Source organism: Drosophila obscura, unplaced genomic scaffold (assembly GCF_018151105.1).
Source record: "Drosophila obscura isolate BZ-5 IFL unplaced genomic scaffold, ASM1815110v1 contig_1, whole genome shotgun sequence".
Lineage (NCBI taxonomy): Eukaryota > Metazoa > Arthropoda > Insecta > Diptera > Drosophilidae > Drosophila > Drosophila obscura.
In genome coordinates this window covers 7,853,343-7,870,926 of record NW_024542679.1, presented here as the reverse complement: position 1 = coordinate 7,870,926, position 17,584 = coordinate 7,853,343, and positions in this window count along the sequence as shown.

Sequence of the window (17,584 nt, the reverse complement as noted above, 5' to 3'; positions counted from 1 at the left end):
GTGCTGCTTGATGCATGTTCCCTCACATTTCATGGACCTGAAGAGTGTGCGAGAGAGGGAGAGGAAGGGAGGGAGATCCACTTAACATCGTGATTGATATGTTGCAATAATTCTTATCAAACAATGACCAAACGGCAATGAAAAATCGACCGCAGCGCCTTTCCCATAGATGGATATCCACAAGCCGCCACCACCCCACTAAAAAAAAAAAAGCCAAACAAAAAAAAAAAAGCTCAATGAGAAAACATTCCAAAATTTCGTGTGTGCACAATTCTCACTTTTGTAAACAGCATTAAGAAATATTAATTTTCATTTATCATTTTGATTGAGCGATCAAATCACAAGAGACGAAGACGAGTCTCGATTCCCTCGCTGTCACTTCTCTCTCTCTCTCCTTCTCTCTCTCACTCTCTCAATCTCCGTTTGTTTTCTCGTGTGATTTCTTTATTATGATAGCAGAGATTCTCTTTTAATGATCTTTCGTCGTCTTGATTTATGATCTCCAAAAACAAAACCCAAAGTCCAAGTGGCAGACCAAGTCGAGAGCCCATCCAAACCTCAGCTTTTGGCCGCAAGGTGTCGAAACTGCAACCGTTGGGGGGCAGGGGCAGGGGCCATCGCCATCCCGTGGCCTGGGAAAGGGAGTACACACGACCGCTTGTGGGCGTGGATGGGCCTGAAAATGTATGTTAAATCATTTCCCAGGCTTAGACGTAGTGTAGTCTTGGGAGGTAGGAAGTCTGCTCAAGAAAACCAAAAGGTGATTGAATTCGATTGAATTTTAAGCTTTAAAAGGCTACGGCAAATCGCATTATATAATTTATGTGTATGGCAGATTGAAGGAAGCTCGAAATCCGTAAGATTCCTAACTTTTACGGATAATTTTGGAATTATTTGGAATCATTTTGAAGTGTGGAAATATCCCTCAAGCTAGGAATTTTTCTGACCTCTGAAGCACTGCTCCCGCCCTGCTTGCACCCACCTCCAACACCCCCTTCCGTGGCACACGAGTGCCGTGCCGTCAATTCTCTCTCTCGACTCTCGACTTTTGTTCTTTTCTTTCCTGTTCAGCCCAAGACTTAACTTAATTATACCCTGTAAATGGGCGTTCAAGTTGTGCAATCCCTTTTGGCCTTTTGAGAACCAGAGGGTTGAGTGGTGGGAGGGGTGGTGTGGTGGGTTCGTCTGATTTCCTGCCGCCAGCGAGTGCAAAAGAACCTTTTGTAAGCCGCTTAGATCCCGAGGGGTTCCCGTTCGGCGAGAGAGAGGTCCCTGGGACCAGTTTTATCGGCTAACAAATGCTGCAAGCGTGCAAATTAAAATTCGGTTTTTGTGGTTGCCACACTTGCATAATACCCCGAACCCCACACAAACACACACACACACACATAAAGATACGTAGTGTGGTGCCACCACCAACCAGCGTCACCAACGTGGCAAACAACCCACACTCCAGAGAGAGAGAGAGAGAGAGAGTACCACACTTAACCACATAGAGACATGTGCTCTATAATTTATTTTGACATGTTTGCCAACACATTTCAATTGATTTTATTGTTGTGTTTGCCCGGCAGAGTCGACTGCGACTACTCGTATATAAAAATGAAATAAAAATAAACTGGAATCAGATGAAATGTATCACAATTATTGAAATATGAGAAGCTTGCACCAGAACGCCCTGCACACACACCGACAGATATGTGTGTGTGTGTGTGCATGTAGTTATGACCGTGTTGGACTCCCTCATCTGCCAAAAAAAAAAAGAAAAAACCACAAAGCAGACAGAGCCAGCCAGCCTGCTCCTCCCTAGGCAACTCCCTCGCTGGCAAATAGTTTTGCGGATTTGAAAATTAACAAATTGAATTAAATGCGCGACTGGGCAGCAGAATAGAACCCAACCAGAAACCAACCAACAACAACCCTGGCAACCAAGGGTACTGGTACCCTCTCCTCTGGCACTCTGGCACTCCGGCACTCTGGTACCCCTCTGTCACTACCTCCCTCCAGCCAGTAGTTTAGTTGTATTTTCGGTTGCATTTACGCCTGTTTGCATTCTCTGGTTGGGCTTATGAGTCTGTCATAAATGTAACAAACAATTTTGCATATTTTTGTTGTCTGCGCGGCGATAATCATCGCGATGATAATCGCCACATACGAGTATGTGTCATCATGTGGCAAATTGCGGCAATTGTTGTTAATGATTAGGCCATGCAAAAAAAAAAAATTATACAGATCAATGGCCTTTGATTGCGGTTACAGTTTGCTGCTGGGGTTTGCTCTTTGGCAGGTGGTCTCTAGGGAGGCAGGCAAGCCTCTCTCTCGCTCTCTCTCTCTCTATGGGGGGATGTAAAATCTAAAGGGTAGCCTTCTAGTAACGCATTTTAAAGCAAAACAGGATTAACTTTTCTTGTGAGATTTTTGTGTAAAAATTGAAAATATTTTGATATTTTTGCATATATTTTAAAGCAAACAATTTGCATGTAAATACTCATACACATATTGCATGTATGTATGTAAGGGGGGGAAAAGTTCTTGTGTGTGTTTGCTATGGCATATGTCTGTGCGAGTGCCAGTGAAAATATTCGACAATATTTTCCAACAGCCAAAGCAAACATCAAAAGGATCAAAAGCAAACGGAATGCCAAATGCTCTGAATGAAATCAGTTAGGAGGGATTACGGTTGGGGAATGATTCTGAATGGATTTGATTTGGGAATAGATAAACTGAACTGATTGGAGGATTGGAAGTAAAAAGGATTATTAATTATATATCTCATTATTGTTTCGATTGAAAGGTTCCACTACAGTTCGTTCAGCAAGGAAGTTACGAAGGAAACCAATAAGACTAGCTCGCATTAGTTTTTATCTTCCATCAGCTTCGAGATACCCTTTCCTCTGTCTCTGTCTGCCATTCCTCTAGTCCTCTTTGGCTGGCAGTAAATATGCATTTTGTTGAATTTACCATTTACCATTTCCCATTTCTCCATTTGGACAACCATTTTGTTCATTTTTATGTTGTTTATTTTTGGCAGCTTTTTAAAAAAACATCAGAACTTTTCATTTACATATTCGCTTTGTAAAGAGACACAGAACGACACACAGAGAGAGATAGAGGGAAGTGGAGAAAAGCCAGAGACAGGGCGAGAGCAGTGTGAGAGAGCTCTCTGGCCTGTGTCCCTGTGTATCCTTCGGAACGTTTGCCACATTTCGCTTGGTGCCGAAAAATTTGCATAATATGCAAATGATGCCAGCCACCAGGAGTGGCGCCACAGAGCCCCAGCTCCCATCTACTGGGCACTGGGAGTCCTTGGTGGCGGGCAGCAGAGAATGAGGAAGGATGAGCTACCTCGGTTACCGCTGTGGCTTTTTGTGGTCCTTTGCGATATCATATTTATTAAAAGGATTATTGGTGCTTCACTGGCATATCCTGTTAGCGCTGCTCAACCATCAACCCGCCAGCAGGGAGCCAGCCAGCCCAGCCAGCCAGCCCAGCCAGCCACCTCCGCCCAGCGGCAGCCACCCACACCACACCACTCCCCTGTCGCATTTATGCAAATGAACAACGGCTGCCTTTTGTTTCAGGTACTACCACACCCACACCCATCCCCTCCCACATCCATTGGAAAATATGTTGAGCCACAGAAATGTTCTTCTTTTTGTTGCTTTCTTTTTCCATGGCGGCGCAGCGCCATATTTGATTTAAAAGTTGACGCCAAATTGTTCAAAGTAAAAAAATGACTAAAATACAATTAAAATACCACGAAACGGGCAGCAGTTCCCTTTACAACTTCGGTGGAATTTTCTTCTTCTTCTTCGAAGGGGGGGGGGGGGGGTGCTCCTCTGTTCACACCTGGCACTTAGCGCCTGCCGCCCGAGGACGGCGCCATCTTTGGACTTGGCGCTTTGTTAAGATTTTCAGTCTATTTACTTGGATTTTCTCACCTTCGAACTCGGTTTAGTTCTAATGAAGTTGAACATTTTTTTTTTATATGCGTTTTATGGGGCACACACAGCCTGGGATAGCGCCCCTGCAATTGGTGAGATTTCGCTGGGAATGGTAAGGATTTGTGATGTTAAGGATGGCTATGGGAATCAGTTTATGGGGGTTTCCCGATAAGTTGGGTTTTGTTTTTGGGTAGTGTGATAATTAATTTGTCTTTTCATCTTTTCATATGGGAGCGAAACTATTGAAGAATACGAAAGCAACTTAAAGCGACTGTGCATCAAACTGGGAGTTAATCGAAAGAATTACAGTCATGTGATTAATAATAAGGACACTTGGCCATGCTTCAGAAAATGCCCTTTTTTGTTCGGTGCGTCATCGACTTTTGGCTGTGCGAAATAATAGGGACACCGAAATAAAACATGTTATATTTCGTGAAAACAGCGTATTTCTAAGAGGTGTTTCGTCTTAAACTATTGATTGTAATTAGTTTTAGTAATTTAAGATATAAAGATTGAAGAATACGAAAGAGACCTAAAGCAACTGTGCATCAAGTTGCGAATTTATCGAAAGAATTATATAGCGAAGGTGGCTCTAAATTCTTTTAATACCCGCCAACATAATTAGCTCTTCTTTAAGGGTATTCCTTTCCCACTTTTACTGTAATTTCTTGAATTCAATCCTCAATCTTTAAGCAGGAATTCCGCCCTACTCCACGCCAGAGAGATCCAAACCAAACCAGACCAGACCCATTTTAAAGTCTTCCATTTTGCCCCCTTTTAGTATGTCAATTCAAGAGTCCCGGACACATGACATATTGTAGCAAGTGGAAATTGCTGAATGCCTGGCGGGCCCCAAACCACTCCATTAAATGCCGCCCAATGCTGCCACATATTCCAGAGGCTGCCTCTTGCCACATGACGTGACACCCACATGTGGCACTAACACCGCCAATTTGACGCCGACTCTGTATGCCTGTGTGTGCTGTGTTCCTACCAACCAACCCCACCCCCACCCCACTTGTATGGCTGGCTCCTCTCTGTGGCAACACTTGTCAGTCATTTTACGAAAATGTTAAAGTATCAAAATCATTCGAATGGCGTTGAGAATGTTTGACAGTTCATAAATGCTCTCGACGCTTGACTTGCATAAATATTTTGCTCGGCCTCTCGAATGCCACAGAGAGGATGGAGAGAGTGTAGGTGGCATGGGGGGCGGGGGCATGTGTGTGCTATTGGAGCACTTGAAAAAGTTTCCATCCAAAATGCGAAAAGTCAAACAAACGTCCGCGCCGAGGCAGTCTTTTTACAGTTCCAGTATTTCGGATATCTCTCGCATCGGTCTGGTGGTCCGCCTGGTCCCGTCGTCCATGGCATAGCGTAGCATTTTCCTCTTTCATGGTTGCCATTTTGTTTTGAAACCCATAAAAACAACAAAAAAAAAAAAACCGAAGAAGAAACAGCAGCAAAAACAACAGTAAAGTTTCCCCCGTTTTCTCTTTGCTTTTGTTTCGCTTTGCAACGCTCTTCACTTGTTGTTTCTGTGTTGGGGGGCTTTTTGCTTCGTTTTATTTTTGTTTTCTCTCAGCTTCGGCGCATGCGCACACCGACAGTCACTCAAAAAAGTCACTCAACAGCAAGCTAGGGGCGTGGCTTGGACTCTACTCTGCTCGTACACGTGCTCGTGTGCGTGTGCCACTCTCCCCTGTGTGTATGCGCGTGTGTGTGTCTTTCGTAGTGTGTTTCTGTGTAATTCCGCTTTTCAGCTGCCAAAAAACAGCTGTTAAAAGACAGAGTGCGACGGACAGAAAGGGAGAGAGAGAGAGCGAGAGCGTTGAGTTATGTCTAAAATGTTGATTCCTCTGATGTTATGGGCCTTTTTTCTTTATTTTATTCTATGGCCAGCGCCAGAGCAGAACTCTCCGTTCGTGGAATTTTGACTGCCAGGAGGCGTCGTTGTCGTTGCTGTTGTCGCACGTTCCAAGGCGATCCGATGTGCCCCTAGCGCCGGCAAAACAATTCAAGAGGCTGGAAATGGCAAAGGTTTTTGTGGTTTTGAAATAAGTGAAAACCTTAGGGGTTCCCAAAATTACATGCATGCGTAATTTGTATAAGAAATATATCAAATTGAGGTTTTATACAGCTCTAAGCAGTGTTTCGATATACCACAGGTGTTTGCGCTACGGGAAAAACATATTTAAAAGTCTTGAAATATTATTTGCCCTTAGAAAAATATTTTTTTATTGGCGTTTCACGTAATGTAGAAGAATTTAAATAAATGTACATATACAGTTGTGGGGGTGGGACTAAACGTGGGATTACTATATTTTTTAATTGGTTTTAATTTAATTTATTTTAATTCCTCAATTTTAATTCATTAAAAAGTTCCTAATGTTCCTTCTTTAGCTTACTATGCTATATAAAAATTAGCAGATGATATTATTATTTATTCCACAAACGTTATGGTTATATGATATTTAAAATTATTAGTTCTTGTTGTTGTTGTTTGATTTGATTTAAATCATAGATTTATGTCTTATTTGTGGCAGTTGCATCTGTAAAGATTTTTTGTTCCAGTTTTTAGATCAATTTCGAGCTCTTTGTTTCTGTAAAAATGGTAACAAAAAGGTTATCAATGACTTCAATTAGAGATTTCTTAGATTTTGAGTACATTTTGTTCTGCAAAACTTCAAGATTTATATTTCTTAGCGAGCATCCGCTGTAACTACAATCCCCACTGTGCCCAACCACTCCACCGTAGAATACCTGCCATAATTCCTCCTCAAAGCGTAATCCTCCACCTGTGCCCATTCGCAGCTCTGCTGGAATTCACTTCAGCCTGAAGCCGCGCGTTCCCGTTACACCTTCAAGTGGGTGTGGTGGTGAGTGGGTGCCGGAGGGGGGGCAGGTGCTTTTGTGGCAGGCGCCTAACAATTCACTTCCGCGTCTACAACCATTTCCGCTGCACTATTCAACAAAACAAAAGGAAAGCCCAGCAACAGAAACAGGCAAAGAAAAGAGTGGAGAAGAAAGCGAGCTAAACGCAAATAAATAATATCAAAAGCTGCGAAAGAGTCACAGAAAACAACAACAAAACAACAACACGGCGACAGGAAAAAGGTGAAAAATTCATGTTGGAGCTTACGCGGCTGCCACATGCAAAAAGTTCGAGCACTGTCCCACGTCGCTGGCCTGTGCCCTGTGCCCCGTGCGCCGTGCCCCCGCAATATTGATGGCTTCTGCACACGAAACGGGAGGAGAAAACAACAAAAGTATGACGCGATTAGAATCTGTAATTAGTTTTCGTGTATCTGCAATTGTTGTTGCTGTTTGTTTGCTGCTTCTTCTCTCTGCCACTGTGATGTGTGGCAGCGCGGGGGGGGCAGCGTGTGGGTGGGTGGCAGGGTGGCAGGGTTGGTGGGAATTGCACTTGTTTGGCGGCAAAACTTAAAAAGGCGTTAAAATGTGTGCCCCAACGCTTCTGACACGCGATGTTTGCCTCAGCCGCAGCAGCAGCAGCAGCAGCACCAGCACCTTGGGGGCGGACTGCTGTGCCTTCAGCTTGATGAATGGCTTAGAAGATGCAACAAGAGGCACTGAAAGCAGCACCAGCAGCAGCAGCAGCAGCAGCAGCCTGGCTTCTTGAAAGCCAATTGCCGCTGTTTGCCACTGGCGCTGAATGCAGCAGACAAATTGAAAAGTCAACAGGCGGAACACGGCAAAATAGTGCAGGGAGAGTCCAGAGGAGTGAAAGGCAAAAACGAAGTAGCACAGGGTATGCGGAATGTAAAGTTATCACTAGAATGCCACTAGCCGTAGGGTGGTATATTTCCCCAGGTTCTGCCATGCCAAAGCATAGCACTCCCGCCTTCCTCCCCTCCCCATCTACTGTACACACTCCACTTAGTGCAGGCTTTTTGGCTTGGTCATCGTTTAAATTATATCGATTTCGTATCATAATCAAATGTTTGCTGCTTGTCGTTTGGCGGCATCATCATCAGGCGGGAATAACAACTACAAAAACAACGGCAGCAGCAGCAACAGCAACAGCAACAACAATAATCAACGCACGACAACAGCAACAACAACAGCAACAGCAACAACCAACAAACAACATGCAACAGCAACAACAATGGCAAACAGTAGTGGCAACAAACAGGCTCATTTGCATATTTACCAAAGACACACTCGCCCACAAACATATCCATACATACATACGTTCATATATATATTGTATATATTATACATATATTTGTACATACATATATAGGGACCCCATTCTGCATGTGTATGTGTGGGCATGCCAAAATATACGATATCGTATGCTCATAATAAGTATCTGATAAGTAATGATATACAAACACAGATACAAAAGCTATAGATACTCGCACAAGCAGCACAAGCAGCACAGCAGCGTGAAAGCATCCACGAGAGTGTCAGTGTGTGTGTGTGTGTGTGTGTCGGAGATAAATGCATTCACAAAATGGCTGCATGCCACAGCCACAGAGCCAACACACGCACACACAGGCAAACACTGGGGACGACCGTTATGCAAAGTGCAATGGCTGCAGTTGTTGCAACAACATGGATGAATGTTGCAATTGCTATTGCTGTTGCTGCTGCTGCTGCTGTTGCACTTTGCATTGGCTGCTGCTGCTTCTAGACCAGCTCTCGTTTGGCTTTGTGGCGCATTTTTGGTGTAACACAAAGTGCAACACACAGAGAGAGAGACAGGGAGAGATAGGCAGAGCAAACCAAAGTCAATGGCAACAGGAAGTGCAACCAGCCACAGCCACAGCAATCCCCAACAGCCAGCCACAAGCCACCGAAACGAGAGCCAACAATTTAATGCCATTAAAAGTGCAGCAAAGAAAAACAACAACAAAATATGTATATGTTGTGTAGGATCTTTGTGGATTAAGAACAGATGGGAAAAGGAACCCCCATAGGGAGCTATCTGCCATAGGCATTCGTATATGTATGACCTTGAGTTGGCTTTCAAATACAACTAATACCATTACAGGCCATAAGCCCAGATAAACCTTAAACTTCAAGCATTCAGAGATACTTATTCCCATTTTGCATTCCCTCTTCCACTCTGACGCACGACAAGTCATCTGCCCCCCTTCGGTGTTCAAAAATAACATTTTAGTAGCGCTGCGTTATCAAAATTCATAAACGATTAAACATTTAAAAGCCCATAAGAGACATTGAAGATTTTCATAAAAAATCGATTTAACTTTGTTGCGCCGTGCCGCCCCACGCTTCCCATTGTCTTCGGCGGGCCAGAGCGGAGGTGCGCCGATCGGCCAGGGACTGGCATTAATATTAAACAAATCTACAAATCTATGGGTAGTGTGTGTGTGTGTGCGTATATGGTAGGTTTTTTTTCTGTTTAAATAATAAAACACACAAAAGAGATTTTTCAACGCAAAAGCCACAGAAATAGACACAGACCAACAGACAGAGAGACAGAAAGACAGAGAATTAATATGGGGATGACGCTGTGGTCGAAGAGCGGACAAAATTAAAAGCGCAAGCTCAAACAGAGGCAATTAATCAAAATTTCTGGGGTCCACTCTGATAACTCTATTATGCACGGTCGATGCTGGGGTCGGAGACATTTTAGTAGCGACTAGATATGGACTTACAATCATTTAACATTTTCTTTCTCCGCTCGGTTTGTCCAGATCCCCAATGCGATTAGATGGCCTGGGCCCTTTCTTCTGGCTGGGCTGCTGTTGTTCTCCCATTTATCTAGATGGTGGCAACTTGTCAACAGGTTGCCACAGACGTACACCCGATACTGGGGGCCGACTTTCCCAAGCCAAACCACAAAAAGAAATAGAAATGGAAATGGAAATCGGTAGGGCTACAATTTATCTGAGCAGCGGGATCGGGCATAAATTAACTTGTTACACAGCACCAAGGGAAAGGAGGAGTGAGAGAGCGAGCGGGAGAGAGATTTCTCTATTGCCAGGAGGTAGATCCACACACAAATGTATCTCTGGGATTGTATCTTACCACAGGAACAGAGCTGAACAGAGGGGGGTGGGGTGGGAGCATTGGGACTCCCAAAAGCCATTGTAATTACCGGATTAAGGACACGTGCCGGCAGCTTCCTTTTGACTCAATGCCCTCCCGTGTGCACTTGGCTGTTTCATCTTTTGTTTACTCGACTCCGACTCCGACTCCGAATCCGAATCCTCGCTACCATATCGTACCACACGCTCTCCCCTCCCTCCCCGCCACAGATGTAAGCCGCGTGCGAGTCTCACTTGATTTAATCATAACTATATGCGATCTATCTAAGGCGAGGACAATTTGTATGCCCAACGCATTAAAAATCAATCAAACGAAATTAACAAGTTAACAATGAGCCAAAGACACAGTAATGTGGGAAGCACCCCCGGCCATACATACATATAACTATGAGTATGGCCAGGATCTGGGCCTGGAGACTGGACTCAATCATTGTGCGACAATTATGCGACAATGCCGCACTGTGTCCCCTGCCCCGTGCCGTCCATCCCTGTGACACGGAAAAAGTCAACGAGCAACGGATAGTGGGGAGGGGACTGTAACCATAGCTCGAGGGCTCTCGACTCATTTGCTTTGATTCTTTTTAGCAATTTGCGTGGGATTCAGGGACTAGTATGCCCCCGAGGATTCGATTCGATTTCTCCAACCATCCCCCACGCCCCAGGAACGCTCATAATTCACGCTCATTGCTGGTGGTGGTGTTGTGCGGGGAGGGGAGGGGAGGGGAGGAGTTCCAATAACATTAGATATTGCTCTAGTTTTATGACGCACTCCAAAAGGGTTTTTCGAATACAGTTAAAATCGTGCTTAAAAATAGATAAAAACCTGAAAAGACCAATAAACCTTATAATTTGTACTCGTATGAGGGAGATGAAATGCCTGAAATGACTTTATTCTTTGGAATTTTATTTTTTAATTAAACCCTGCCCATCCTCCGCTCTGCGCGCCTTCCGTTGGAATAGTTTTTTAATTGATTTTCTATAAACAAGAATCTAGTTTGGAATTATTTAACTAAATATCTATCCATCTTTTTGTTGTTTTTTTTTTTGGTTTATTTGTGTGTGTGTTTGGAGCCATTAAAATAAGAGCTTCCCTTCCCCCGAATTTGATGGCTATTTAATGTGTTGCAGGCAGGGGTTATGTGTGTTATGTATGCGGAACCACTAGACCACAACCAGAACCACGATCCATGATCTATGCTTGGACTCATCAGAAATTTATGCGAGTAAAAACATAAATAAAAATCACTTTTTGGAGTGTCATAAAAACTGGAACAAAGTGTCAAAGCGGGTTTTGTATGTGGCGTGTAGCACGTTCCATGGCTAAATTGTGATTAATGTGAAGAGGTTTTTAAAAAAAAGAATAACAAAAGTGGGCAGAAAGAAAAGCTCCATTTGTGCAACTGGAAACCCAACAACCCAAACTAACATTTAAAGATGCCCCCTAACTATATTCCTTTCCTCACATTATCCATTATCCAACCCACAGAACGAACCCCACCCGCCCATTTAGTTTCCTGTCCAACAATCGGACATACATATTTATGGGGCTGGGCTTCTGCAACCCACCCACAGATGGGGGGCTACCTCAAATCAAATCTATGGCCGGTGGCAACAATGTGGCGGCGCCTCGGCCATTTGCCAATTTTATGGCCCATCCCGACACACAATTTTCCAGTCGAGTGCGGAAATGCGCGCATCATTCGACGGCTGACGACTTGGAACTTGAACTGTGGATGGAACTCCGGGACTCCGGGACTGTGGAGTCCAGTCTAAGCTCAGATTCCAAGCTGCAACTGGAGTCCAGTGCACCTTTCCAATGCCATTAACATGTTGAAAAAGAATGGAAGGGGTTAGGGTATCTTTTGGGTTCTCCACCGACTCCGTTGCGGTTTGGGGACTATCAGCGCGATGGCATCATTGTAATAGACTCTTCACAGTGCGCTTTTTTATGATGCTTACAAGCATTTCAACAAGTTTTACAGCTTTTCCACTAAAAAGCCAGCCCCCGAAATGTTGTCGGCCCACAAATCTTCATGGCGCTCCTCTCGCGCCGCATTCAAAATGAAAATTCAAGAAGAGAACCGAGTCGCCGAGAAGAGGGTCTCTTCTACGGCTGTCCGTCCCTGCAAAGCAAAAGAAATCAATTCGAAATGAGCCATTAAATGCTGCTAAACACGCGGGCATTTTCCAACGTTTCCACAGTTTCCACAGTTTCCACCGGTGGCTACGGTCGCTCTCCGGGTGGATGGGTTGGCCCCTGGGTTCTGCCTACCGACGACTACCTCTCCGGTCCAGCCATAAATTTCCAACAAAAGAATGTAACCCAAGGCCTGAGAGTCATCGGTTCGGCAGGTTTTTCGGTTTTTTCGGTGTTTCGGTCTCGGTTTCCCGTTCGATAGCAGCAGTCCCGATTTCTTCTGAATAAATTAAAATTAAAATAAAAATAAAATATCTGTTGTATGTTTTTGCTGCTCCAAACGTGGGAAATGTGTTCATCACCCCGGGGGCAGAGATACATTTTGGAAGTTCTTCTTATGGCTTACTCGTACTCCCGTACTTCTCCCATCTCCATCTCCTTTTCATTTTCATTTTCTTCTTCTATCATTCGCTCTGTGTGTTATTTCAATTTGATAATCTCTTTAAAGTGCAATAGAGCCAAAAAGCTTGACCAATGTAACGCCAATGATGTCATAATATCTGCATAACCAAAAGAAACGAAGAAAAAAAGGTGAAAAAATAAGCAACAGCCACAGCAGTCAGCTGTCTACCCTCATCGTACCTGTTCTGCCCTGTGTACTTTGTCAGCTAAGCATGACCAACTGATCTAATTAGGATATTATGTCACTTGCGGGAACAGACTCGCATCCTGGGGGGAGATATGCGAAAAAAGGGTGAGCGCAAAAGGGAAGCCAAAAAGAAAGGGAGAAATGAAAGACAGCTAAAGAGACAGCCAGCAAAGGAACTGCACGATATTTCTTTCCCTTTTTAATTTGAGTATTTTTATTTGCATTCGAGAACTTTCCTTCGCGAAAATATAGATAGATAATCCGCCATTCTCAGCTTCAACTGCATTGCCCATATCCTACCCTATTTCAGCCGAATTCCTTATAAAATAGAGCGACGGATGCCATCATAAGGAATTATATCAAGAGCTCAGTCATAGCTTGGCTGCCAACTTCTGCTGCATCTCCAGCTCTCTCTCTCTCCTGCCTTATCTCTGGTGGCTCCACTTGTAAGTTGTCACCGGCCAACAGCCACTAGCTCAATGTAAGCACCCGGCTAAGCTTCCACTTCCACTTGCCCACACCAAAACCAAGCCCCACCACCAGTCTCAGAAGCTGTCAATCCAGACCTGTAGAAAACTCAGCCACAACCCTCTGCGCAGCTCCTTAAAATTCCAGCTAAATATGCGCGCCAGTCCGATAAGATTTTTCCGCCTTACACGACGATCCGCCCGAAGCTAGGGGGACCCAGCAGTAGTCAGCGATTCAGGCAGCCAGGCAGCTCCCAATCTCAATCGCCTGGCCATTTCCATTTCCATTTCGATTCTCATCTGGTGCTCACATTTGACATTTCGAAGCGAGCATATTTCTCTCAAGTCTATGCCGCATGGGCCGCCAAATTGGTATTAAATTACTCACTTTGGTGATAATCGAAATGGACACGACACGATTACAGCAACAACAGAGGGAGCCCCAAAAGGGGGAACGGGAACGGGTGGGGCGGCGGAGAATGCATGCGATGGGATCCCACTGTGAACCAGTTCTTTGGTCTGGCCGGAGATCGTAAAGAAAGTAAAAATATTGAGACGCAGACAAGTTGAAAATGCCACCACATCACATTTTGAGCGTTTTCAAAACGATCAATTTTGTAGATAAGACAAGGTAGGGTCCCCATGTCCGTCCCCACAGTCCATTTGTGTTCCATCTGCAGCAGCAGCAGCACCAGCACCAGCACCAGCAGCAGCAGCAGTGGTTTTTGGAATGGATCCCCAGGTATGCGATCGGCGGAGGCAGTTCTGACCGAACAACTATATTAAAACGGGGTAAAGTGAGTGAGAGAGAAGGGTTCGAGGTGTTGCCTCTTCTGTCCTGTCCTGTCCTCTTCCAGTGGGATGTCCGTTTGGGCAGGGCAGGGTCCAGGGTGCCAATCTCAACATGTGTCAAATTGGGCAACTAACTGACTAATCTCACGGACAAACAGAGGCGCAGGCAGCAGGCAGTCTCGAACAAGTGTTATTATTTCTCTAAATGCTCGGGATCAAAACAATTCAACTGTCAAATGAAAGCACCCAAAAACGGAATCGAATCCTCCCTGCCCCCACCCTCATCGCATTCGTAGAATGGGCAAAAGGAAATCCTATTTGCATTTCAAACATTGCAATCCCAGGGACTATTAAAAACAAATATTTGTGGGCACTACAATAAAAGAACAAAATAAATGGAGGCAGGGGATGCGGTTCAATGAGAGGGTTAAGACTATGGGATACTCATTTGTGGTTTAGGGGAAGGTTTCAGTTGGGATTTCTTAGGTGTAGCGTGGGAGGTATAAAAGGTAGAAGGAAGTTGCTTTTAGGTATATGAAATGCAATCCAAGAAGAGCAAAAGAATTCCAAGTAATAAGAAATTTCTGTGGTATCTGAAAATATATGTTTCCATTCCTTGTGTTCCGCAAAAGACAAAGAAATGAGTGCAAAGAATAATGAAAAATGTAATACAATAAAATAAAATTAAGGCACAGAATTCTGCAATTTGTTTCTTATACCCCTGAAGAAGCCTTCCATACAATATTATATCATAGATTTATCTATAATTAAAAAAACCTACATAAATATGTGCCACTTCCATAGACCTGCAGTGAAACCCAATATACCCTCACAATATATCCACTGCTGGGTAGCGAAAAATAACAAAAAGGATCAAGGCGCGAACACAAAGTGAACATATGTATTAGACGGTGGACACCCCTTTTGGCTGCCTAATCCTCCGGCTCTGCAGCACACTCTCCCTCCTCCCTTGCCCCCGCCCGTAGTCCATGGTAGCTGCTGACTCTGCCCGCACAGTGGACATCGGCGTGGAATCCGAGCTCGAGCTGCAACTCGAACTATCCCTGGCAGCGTTTCCGCCTTGACAATTTGTACAATTGTCGCTCAATTTATGTAGTATGAAAACGGAGGTTGAACGGAGGCTGATCGAGGGGGGTGGGTGAGTGCTGACAGGGGCATGAGGCATGTGGCATGAGGCATGAGCAAACGAACAACTTCCGATTACAACTTCATTTGTAAATGTTTCCTTCGAACAATTTTTATCCACACACACAGAGAAACACAATGCCCTTTGGCACACGTGCCCCCGCCACCGCCACTGCCATCGCCACCAACGCAGAGGGCCAGGCTGCCACCGAATGGGTTTTTGTTTGTAGTCGTCCTTGTCGAGGAGGGTAGGAGGGTAGAAGGGAGGAGGAGGGTGTGCGAGTGCGAGTCCCACCAACCCACATCTGTCAACTTCAATGAAGTGTCGAATGGGAAGTTCATCATCATTCAGAAATAGTTGCCGTTCTGATTCCTCAGAACTCGCTCAACATTTTACTTTTACTTTTCCTTTTTTTTTTTTTTTTGTTTGCTTTTGTTGTTGTTGTTGTTTCTGTTATTTGTTTCTGTTACTGTTTTTATTGCTGGCTGCTGTGCTGCGGGGATTTGGTGCACACCACCCCCACCCCCAGCCCACACTCAGTACGGTAATGTAGGTGTGGGAGTTACGTAAATTAAGCCTCTGGTGTATTTGGATCCCCCAGATTTGGCCACGCTTTAGCACCCTCTCTCGCTCTGCTGCTCTGCTGCTCTGTTGCTCTGTTTCGCTGGCTGTTTCTCTCTTTGAAGGCTGCTAATCACTTTAACATACATTTGCATTGCATTTACACGCATTTTGACCCTCATTAATGACTTGGCAGCGCCGCCGTATAGCCCTAGGGGTAAGGTGGTCCCTTTTTTTTTTGTCCAATGGTTTGCGTTGATGCGTAAGGTTGCGGGAGTCAAACGTTGCAGTGGTGGTGGGGGTGGGGGTGGCTGTGTGGGGTGTAATAACTTTATTATCTGCGATATTGTTCAACAACGTTTTTATCTATTTTTCTTGGGAAACACTTGGGCTGTGGAGTGGGTGTGGAAGGGGATGGGTAGAATGGACGGTTGGGGTAGGAATATATCAAAGATTATTCGGTCTCCGTGAATGTTAATGTAGGTCTACGAAAGACAGAAGTTTCCGCTGCACATTCCCCAAGAAGTATTATCTTTTCTTTTTTCACCCCCAGGAAACCTGCTGCTACAAACACTCTGGGAAAACCCTTTACCCTCCCACAATCTTCTCACTTTCTTACAGGTTTTATGGCTCAACTTTTGGTGACAAGTTTGCCGGCAACTTGAGAAATTTCGCGCGTTCTACGCGTTCAAACAATGAGCTGAACTGGTTGAAGTTAGGGATTGGAATTCTTCTTCCGCTCGAGAGTCGAGACTCTGACAACAGTTTAGGATTTCGCTGGCAGCTGCCGCATGCCGCATGCCTCGTCCCGCATACCGCTCTCAATATATCCTGGCCGTGGCTCATTTCTATTCTTTGGGTATTTTCTTGGGCTGTTTTCGTTACAATTTTAGATTTTAGATGCGGGCTCCTGCTCCTGCTGCTGCTCCTGCTGCTACTGAGTTTCATCTTTGAGTTTTTGTGTGTGTGTGTGTTTTTTTTTTGCGCCGAAAAACTTTTGTTTACTTGACAAATAGAGAGGACTTGCAACCACCCACTCGTGCACCCACTCTCAGCCATAGACAAAGTTGCCACATGCCAAAAACTAAGCGACTGTTTAGTTGTTTTCCCCCCTACAGCCTCTCCTCTCTCTCTCTTTCTGTGTGTTTCTGCAAAGTTGTGTAAAGTTTTTGTTGCAACAAAGTTTTTGTTATGCTTCCTCCTCGTTGCCATCATCATCATCATCATCGGCGTTGCTGTCGCCGTCGTCGTCGCTGGATCTGTTGTACTTGTTGTACTTTCTAGCAAATTTTTTCACAGTTGAATTCACAGAAATTTGTCACGTTTGTTATTTTTGCGAGACGAGAGTTTCGGGTTCGGTATTTACCCAACTGATTTTGATAACATTCGTGCCACATAGCTCGAAATCCATTTTGAGCAACTCTTTTGCCCCCGTGTGCGACGGGCAACGGGCCACGGGCCACGGGCCACGCCCCGTGTGGAGCCGATGCGCCCATAAATCGCAGACACGAGCATTTTGTCCTTTATAAAGTCTAATCCGCATTTATTTTATGCTCGGCTACAAATCGTCGCTTTAATAGTGTCACCATGAGTTATTGGAGCAGATCCTCCATATCTCTGCGCCTTCCCCCGCCCTCTCTCACTCTCTCTCTCTCTCTTATTGTGCTCTCTTCCCTACTCTGCTCTTCCCTGTGGGATCTGCCCCAACAAATAACAAAAAATAAATGCATGCATTAGTTAATGTCCAGTCGTTGTCGTTGTCCCCAGTCCCAGAGCCAGTGCCTGTCCCTCACACACACACACACACACACATACGGGGGCAAGAACGGCAACCGTTTGAGACGCG